Below are 9,371 nucleotides of genomic sequence, written 5' to 3'. Positions count from 1 at the left end.
AAGAACACCCAGAACCAATCTCCTTTAGAATGGACTGGTTGGATCTCCTTGCAGTCCAAGGGACTCTCAAGAGTCTTCTCCAGCACCACAGTTCAAATGCATCAATTCTTCGGTGCTCAGCTTTCTTCACAGTCCAACTCTCACATCCATACATGACCACTGGAAAAACCATAGCCTTGACTAGACGGACCTTTGTTGGCAAAGTAATGTCTCTGCTTTTGAATATGCTATCTAGGTTGGTCATAACTTTCCTTTCATGGAGTCAGCATCTTTTAATTTCATGGCTGCAGTCACCATTTTTAGTGATTTTGGAGCCCCCCAAAATAAAGTCTGACACTGTTTCCACTGTTTCCCATGAAGTGATGGGACCAGACGCCATGATCTTAGTTTTCTGAACATTGAGCTTTAAGTCAACTTTTTCACTCTCCTCTTTCACTTTCATTAAGAGGCTTTTTAGTTCCTCTTCACTTTCTGCTTTGGTATAGTTTTCTTCAATTTCTTGTGCTTGAAGTTCATTGAACTTCTGGGTTCCATGGGTTTGATGATTTCCCTGAGGGGAATTCAGGGTGGAGGAAAACAGGATACTGGCCCTAGATAGCTAAAGTGGAGATGTTAGTCACTCAGTTGTGCCCAACTCTTTGGTATCCCATAGCCTACCAGGCTCCTCTGTCCATGGAATTCTCCAGGCAAGAATACTGGAATGGGTTGCCATTCCCTTTTCCAGGGGAATCTTCCTGACCCAGGGATTGAACCTGGGTCTCCTGCATTGCAGGCGGATTCTTTACCCTTTGAGCCACCAGGGAAGCCCCAGTAGTCCTCAGCAGGGTCCCCAAATAAAACATTAACGCGTGGCTTTTAGGTTGTGCCGGGCTCTGTTTTGCTTTTCAGTTGACACGAGATTTGTCCTCCAACCTTGTGTGAGCTCTGGGAACTCTTCCTAATGTTTTACCTCTCTTTAATTTTCGTCAGTTTGATTACTGTGTACACTTGTGTTCCTCCTTGGGTTCATCCTGCCTGGGACTCTCTGCACTTCCTGGACCTGGTTGACTGTTTTCTTTCCCACGTTAGGGACCTTTTCAGCTATTATCTCTTCAGATATTTTCTCGGGTCCTTTCTCTTTCTTTGTCTTCTCCTGCTGCTGCTGCTGCTGCTAAGTTGATTCAGTCGTGTCCGACTCTGTGCAACCCCATAGACGGCAGCCCATCAGGCTCCCCTGTCCCTGGGATTCTCCAGGCAAGAACACTGGAGTGGGTTGCCATTTCCTTCTCCAATGCATGAAAGTGAAAAGTGAAAGTGAAGTCGCTCAGTCGTGTCTGACTCTTAGTGACCTCATGGACTGCAGCCTACCAGGCTCCTCCGTCCATGGGATTTTCCAGGCAAGAGTACTGGAGTAGGGTACCATTGCCTTCTAGGACCCCTATAACGTGAAATGTTGGCACATTTAATGTTGTCCCAGAGGTCTCTTATGGTGTTCTCATTTCTTTTTATTCTTCTTTCCATATTCTGTTTTGCTTTAGTGATTTTCACCATTCTATCTTCCAGGTCACTTATCCATTCTTCTGCCCTTGTTATTCTGCTATTGATTCTTTCTAGGGTATTGTTCATCTCTGTTGTTTCTTCTTTAGTTCTTCCAGGTCTTTGGTAAACATTTCTTGCATCTTTTGCATTCTTTTTCCGAGCTCCTGAATCATCTTCACTGTCGTTATTCTGAATTCTTTTTCTGGAAGTGAAAGGTTGTTGCTGAACCACAAAAGACGCCGGGATTCTTGGCCTCTGGAGGAAAAGAATTCAATCCGGGGCCAGTGACGAGGCCTGATTGCTCAGAACTTTTGTGTCATAAAGTTTTATTAAAGTATAAAAGAGAGAAAGCTTCTGACATAGACATCAGAAGGGAGCAGAAAGAGTGCCCCCTGCTAGTCTTTAGCTGGATGTTAGCAGTCTGCTAATGAGAGAAAGGAAATGTCTCAAAACTCAGTGAATGGTGCCAGGCTCCTCACCCACAACATGCATTGAGATAACATTGGCACCAAGTGAGTCATCCAGGGCATATAAAACGATTGACATGAATCCTGAAGAAAAGCAGATTTCCATACAAATATATAGTTTCATTAACATAGATTAGGAGAACATAGATGAGTATAACAAACTAGTTTATCAAGTAGGTTCTGAGCCCTTAGGCGGAACTGACTTGAAGACAGAGTCTAGGGTAAATGCAAAGCACAATAACATAGCTTAAGACAAATATTTCCGTAAGGAAAATGCATTGGTTAGCTCAAGATTTAAGACAAGTTAAGTTCAGGTGGGACCAGGTGTCATTATGGCAACACAGAATTTTAAGAGAAACCTCTTTCTAAATTTGTATAGAGAAGGGAAAAAATATATATATAACACTGGTTTGTTTCCTCCTGCTGCTTAAGAGAGAGATAAAAAATGTCTGACACTTGCAGCCTCTTTCCTCCGTTTGGAGACCCCTGGCCTTCCTGCCTGTTACCCTCTCAGAAGATTGCTTATCTCCACTTCATTTAGCTTTTTCTCTGGGGATTTATCTTGTTCTTTCATCTGGAAGACAGTCCTGTGCTTTTTCATTCTGAGTAGCTTTCTGTGACTGCGGGTTTCCATTCTGGAGGCTGCGGGATTGTAGTTCTTCTTGCTTGCTTGCTTCTTGTAGTTTGTCTGCCCTCTGGTGGATAAGGCGAAAAGGCAAGCTTCCTGATAGGAGGAACTGGTGTCGGAGAAAATTGGGTCTCCCTCTGGTGGCAGACCATGCTCAGTAAAACTTAAAACCAATTGTCCGCTGATGGGCTGGGCTCCTTCCATGTTAGTTGTTGGCCTGAGGGGACTCAGCCCTGGAGACTACAGGCTCTACAGTAGGGCTAACGGCGATCTCCAAGAGGGCTCACACCAAGGGTCACCTCCCAGGACTGCTGCTGCCGGTGTCCTGTTCCCGTGGCAAGCCACTGCCTACCCTCACCTCCGCAGGAGGCCCTCCAACACTCACAGGTAGGTTTGGCTCAGTCTCCTGTGGGATCACGGCTCCTTTCCCCTGGTTCCTGGTGCACACAAGGTTTCACCTGTGCCCTGCAAGAGTGGAGTCTCTGTTTTCCCCAGTCCTGTGGAAATCCTGCAATCCAATCCCACTGGACTTCAAGCTCAGATTCCCTGGGGATTGCTAGTCCTTTTGCCGGATCCCTGGGATGGAAAGTCTGACGTAGGGCTCAGAACCTTCATTAGTGTTTGAGAACTTCTTTGGTGCTGTTCTCCCATTTGTAGGGTGCCCATCTGGTGGGTGTGGGATTTAATTTAATCATGATTGTGCCCCTCCTACCATTTCATTACGGCTTCCCTGGTGGCTCAGATGGTAAAGCGGCTGCAGTGTGGGAGATCCAGGTTCGATCTCTGGGTGGGGAAGATCCTCTGGAGAAAGAAATGGCAACCCACTCCAGTACCCTTGCCTGGAAAATCCCATGGAAAAAGCAGCCTGGTATATTACAGTCCAAGGGGTCGCAAAGAGTCAGACACGACTGAGCGACTTCACTGACTCACTCACTCACTACCATCTCATTATGGCTTGCTCTCTGAGCTTGGATGTGGGTATCTTTTTCTGATGGGTTCCAGCATCCTCTGATCAATGGTTGTTTAACAGCTATTTGCGACTTTGGTTCTTTCAAGAGAAGATTATCGAACGTCCTTCTGCTCCACCATCTTGAGCCAATCTCTTTTATTGTTACTCTGGCTGCAAGAATAACTATTTTTTCACAGTGACTGATGATCCAATCTGACTGAATGTTCTAAACTCTCTAATATTTTTTGATGGAACTTCCTAAAAGCAAATTCTGATGAACTTCTTTTGATCTCTGACTAACTTTGGGGTGCTTCAGAGGACTTTTGAGGCATCCCAAAGAAAGATATTAAACTAATTAGGTTAATTTGGTGTGTTAAAGGTGCATGGGAAATACTGTCAAATAAGTAATAAATCTTCTCAGGTTATATTGTGTGGCAAATGTTACTAACGGAGATAATCTAGAAATTATATAGAATTCATAAAGATTTAATATGTATTGGTAAAATATTATCAGTCATAATTCTAGTTACTGTCTATCACATGTCACAGTAGTAACCAAGTTACCTTGTCAGTTTCATTGTAATCAGATTTTATACCTGCCTTCTTGAGCCTTTTTTCATTATAGAGAGATATAGTTTCACTCTGATGCCTTTACAAAAATACTACCTCTTCAAGATTTATTGAAGGGTCTTTCTAAGATTAAACTAAAATTAACTAGATGAACAAATTTTGTTATCAACAATGAACTGGTACCAGACGGGAATCTGGCTTTCTCTGTTAAGAGAATAAAGTTTTCTTGGAATGCAGCTTTTAACAACAGGCTATACAGATTTCTTTGCCTTCAAGTGATTTATATTTGTTTTTAAAATCTTCTGTTACTTTGATAAAGTAAATGAGTATTATTTCACAATGATTTATGAAGATTATGGCACGCATAGATAAAGCTCATTCTCTGTCTACAAAAAATTAACCCCTTGTTGTCAGACTTTTGCTATCCTGATATCCTTAAAACATGACAACAGTCTACTCCTAAATCAGGGAATTTAAAATGAATAAACAATAACTGTAAACTAAAAAAAAAATCAAGCGTATGGGAAATCCAAGACGGCTGCTTGGCTTTTTCCCAGCTCCCTGACAAACCGCATTTCCTGTCTGAAGGGTTAAAGCCTTCCCTGGTTTCAGGGCTGATGTCCTCACAATGAAAAAGAAAAGGTTAGAAAATATGTTTCCCATCTGGAATATAATTTCTACAATCTCTAGTGATCAAGACACCCACTTAATTGGACAAATCATAGTAACCTTAAGAAAAAATTCACAAACTTCTTGAAATTATCCCTGTCACTATGATCTTCGATCACTAGGCAGGGTCAATGCCACTAACGGAAAAACTGGACTCAAACAGAACAAAGATTAATTATATGGGATTCAATGAACAGCTAAATATGATTATAATTTTTATGACTTGTCTGACATACTAATGCCTTCTAATCTGTTTTTCAGATATAGAAAAGCCCTTTTCCTCAAACGACTTTTGATTTATAAAAATCTGGTAATAAACACCTGTGGATAAAATTAAAATATTTTTCTTTTCCCTCTGCCTGATTTCTTCAAAAATTGGAGGCCCTTGAGGTCTAAGCAACTTTATCAAGTGACTGGAAAAGGCTGTCTCTTGACATATACAAGAATCTAGATGTTCAGTTCAGTTCAGTTCAGTCAGTCATGTCCGACTCTTTTCAACCCCATGAACCACAGCACACCCAGCCTCCCTGTCCATCACCAACTCCCAGAATCCACCCAAACCCATGTCCATCGAGTCGGTGATGCCATCCAGCCATCTCATCCTCTGTCGTCCCCTTCTCCTCCTGCCCCCAATCCCTCACAGCATCGGGGTCTTTTCGAATGAGTCAGAACCAAAAGAAGAGATGTGTTTGTTATTTGCTCAGTCATGTCCAACTCTTTACAACCCCGTGGACTATAGCCTTTCAGGCTCCTCTGTCCATGAAATTCTCCAGGCAAGAATACTGGAGTGGGTAGCCATTCCCTTCTCCAGGGGATCTTCCCGACCCAGGGATCAAACCCAATTCTCTTGCATTGCAGGCAGATTCTTTATCATCTGAGCCACCAGAGAAGCACAGGTAAAATCTGAAGGCTTAAAAGAGCCTATATGAGCAATTACATTTATATGAATAAGCAGGCCATGTTTATTGAAACCAGACTTATTTGGAACAAATCAGCCTTGATTTGGCTGGATTTAATAAAAATGAGGATAATCTAGAGAGAAAAACTTTATTTCAATAGTATACCTTTGTGGATATTGAAGTTTTATATTTACTGAGGCTTTGCTATGTCCAAGATGACTCTTTGTTGCTCTGTTAAGCTATTATAAGATTTAATTGAATTAGTAGAAGAATATTCGGAGCTTGTTTCTGAAGCTAATCACAATAATCTACCTTTGCATGAAGATCAGATGCCCTGTGAGTTACAACTAAGAGATTATGGATGCTGGAAAAGGCGTCTTTTAAAGGACTGTCTCCAAACTAAATAAAAGGACCCATATCAGGCACTCTTAACTAGTACCTGTGGGACAATACTGAAGGGAACTGACTCTTGAAAATTCATATTTCCCACTTGAGAAAGGCCTGTGCATTGGCCTGTCTATAGAAAAGACTATTGACCCCAAATAACACCCATATTAAGATGAGAAGAAGACAACAGTAGAAGACAGCTGATTTTAAAATCTGGACCAAGCCTGTAAGAACCATCCAACTAATCCAACTGCACTGTCTACCAAATGGTTGTCTTCCTATCAAAATGGAAGGTTATCGTTTTACTTTTAACCATGCTTTTGACCCCAATGTTCAGGATTAAAAAAGAAAATTCTCTAGTGAAGCTGTCACAGACGTGTATCACTGCATCTTTTAAGTGCACTGCTTAAAGCACATGTACAGTGCTTGTGTGACAACTGGGGATAAATGATAAACAGCATAGCCTACAAAGCACTTCCCCATTCGCGTATCTCTGAGCCGATTCACGATATCTGATTAGTTTCCCCCCAACATGGACAAGTAGGCAAACATGTAAACAAAGAGGTCTCTAGCACCGAGGGAAGTAGACGGACCAGAGCAGGTAACTGTGTCACTCTGGCAACACGGGAAAAATATATTGATGGCCAATGCCATTTATGGAAAGATTTGCAATCAAAGGGGGAAAATGATGGAAGAGATTTTTGCATGTTCAAGTATGGGAAATCATTCTGGCTTATACATGATTGTTTTGAACTTTAGGCTAACCAAAACAGCCTGTTTGTGGCCTATTAAACATGCATTGTACATCTGCTTTACCCATTAAAAATTACATGGAAAAATCAGAATGGAATAACTGTGGTTCAGACATCCAAAGTGGAACTAGATTGTCAGTGTGGATATGGGTTCAGACATATTTCTGGATTACTGAAAACTTGAGTTCTCTAAGCTTCATCAGACTTGAGGACACCATCAGCCATTTTTAAAACAGTACCTACTAGCGGCTGCCAACTGCAACCTTATGGTTTTGAGGTCTTCTTGTAACTATGAAATCTTTATCCTACTTTAAAAACAATAGTTTTTGAACTGTGGTGCTGGAGAAGACTCCTGAGAGTCCCTCGGACTGCAAAGAGATCAAACCAGTCAACCCTAAAGGAAATCAACCCTGAATATTCATTGGAAGGACTGATGCTGAAGCTGAAGCTCCAATACTTTGGTGACCTGATGCAGAGCAGTGACTCATTGGAAAAGACCCTGATGCTGGAAAAGATTGAGGGCAGGAGGAGAAGAGGGCGACAGAGGATGAAATAGTTGAATGGCATCACTGACTCAGTGGACATGAGTTTGAGTAAACTCAGGGAGATAGGTGAAGGACAGACAAGCCTGACGTGCCACAGTCCATGGAGTTGCAAAGAGTTGGACATGACTAAGTAACTGAACAACAAAAACAGTAGCAAATGAGACAACTCAACCTACAGCCTCCCAGCAAAAGACTACTTGGTTACTGAATATATGTAAAGAGCAAACACTCCAAAACTTATTTTTCCTGGTTGCCATCAAAAGACAGGAAGACTTCTTTGAAAAAGACTACAAAGGTGTGTTTTAACCATTATCTTCATTGCAGTTATGTCTAATAATTTTCAAATGGTTGTCCAGGTTGCTAGAGCAAAGCAATCAAAGAGATACAACATTTTCTTAATACAAAATATTGATGTTAATCTTGAACTCAAGATTATTTCCAACTCTGTGTCCATTCCCCAAATTAGGCAGGACTACGAGAATCCCAGGGACGGGGGAGCCTGGTGAGCTGCCGTCTCTGGGGTCGCACAGAGTCGGACTCGACTGAAGCGACTTAGCAGCAGCAGCAGCACGCCCCACTTCAGCAGGACATAACCAGAGCAGTTGTTATTTCATTTCCCTGAGGAAAATTGAAATAGAAACAGAACAGAAACTAAGTTCCTCTGCCAAGTTTACAATTAACCTCTCAATCTAGAACTTGCGTCCCTTTCTTGTTCTGCATCTGTTCCTCCTCAAGATTGAGGAATACCAAAGAAAAGGTGGAACTTGAAACCATCTACAAGACCCTGTATCCTTGTCTTTGGAAGTAAAATTCTGACTCGGGAGTTAAAAATTGGAAATGTGAAAATGTAGAAACGAAGAATAGCTGTTGGGTTGGGGAACTGGTAATGATGTAGACTGTAATTCTGCCCCATAGCAGAATTACCAAACTCCCAGATCCCCGAAAGATCTTCACGAAGGCCTGACACACATTCCTAACTTGTTTTACAGGAAGCAGACCACCCCATCCCCGCCTAGATGAAAACTGCTGACCACAAGGACACAGACCCTAGACTGGCTGAAACCAGAAGGTTGATGATGCTTGAAACTCCACCCTGACACCAGCCAATCCAAGACTTGTCCAGGAGTTGATCATGCTCCTTGAACACTATAAACTCCTCACCACCCCCTCCAGGGTGGGCCAGGCTGTCTTGAGGGCACTAGCCCACTGTGGCCCCCTTTGTCTGGCAAAGCAATAAAAGCTCCTCTTTTCTGCTTCACCCCAAACTCTGTCTCTGCATTCTATTTGGCAGCAGTGAACAGAGGCTGAGTTTGGCAACACCCTTAATTCATCATGATCTGAGGATGAAGGCCACAACACACACAGGTTTCCACACCCTTGCATTTATTTTATGCCTCATTAGATTGTCAGCTTTATGATGTCAAGAATATTTGGGAATGTTTGTCAGTTTTATCCCCAACACCTGGCATCTGTGGCATCTCAGTGACTATTTGACAAACAGGGTCACCAACCATCCCAGTCCCTCCAGAGAGAGTGCCCACCTCACTTTGGAGGCTCAGTGCCTAGGGACCCCAAAATGGCTCAGCTCTTTGAAAGAAAAATAAAATTTAGGGTCAAAGGAAATGTATTCTTTTCTCACATTAGAAAAAAAAAATAGAGCCCATGAAAGTCTTAAATTTTGCCTTAAACATTATTATTAATGTTTAAGGGAGTTATGAAACAGTGGACTCCTTTCAAGACTTGCTTTAACCCTGTGTTGGGTGGGACCAGGTGTGGGGAGGAGGCCCAGAAATGCTGGGTGGCTTGCGGAGGTCACACTGCAGGTAAAGGAGGGCCAGGTTGGGGACGCAGAAGCTCGGTCCAGAAGTCGGCTCCACTCCACCTCCACCCCTCCCTGTTAAACTGAGTGGAAGGAAGGAGGGGACGCACGGGCTGCTGGGGTGCGGGGCTGACTACAGAGAGAGCGAGGCAGGGCCAGACGTGTCCC

The 9,371-nt window shown here is 42.8% G+C and overlaps 1 long non-coding RNA gene across 1 annotated transcript; it reads left to right on the top strand.

Annotated features, from left to right (window-relative positions):
• The first annotated feature begins 2,694 nt into the window (after positions 1-2,694).
• On the top strand, positions 2,695-8,649 carry LOC147359781 (uncharacterized). The gene is made up of 2 exons (XR_015141217.1): positions 2,695-3,000; positions 8,374-8,649. It is a non-coding gene; the product is annotated as an uncharacterized LOC147359781 (long non-coding RNA).
• The last annotated feature ends 722 nt before the right edge of the window (positions 8,650-9,371 follow it).

This window comes from Bos grunniens, chromosome 14 (assembly GCF_055505025.1).
Source record: "Bos grunniens cultivar Pamir isolate PY7600 chromosome 14, Bosgru_T2T1.0, whole genome shotgun sequence".
NCBI classification, from domain to species: Eukaryota; Metazoa; Chordata; class Mammalia; order Artiodactyla; family Bovidae; genus Bos; species Bos grunniens.
Note: the sequence above shows the minus strand (reverse complement) of the source record. Positions and strands in the feature narration are given on the sequence as shown.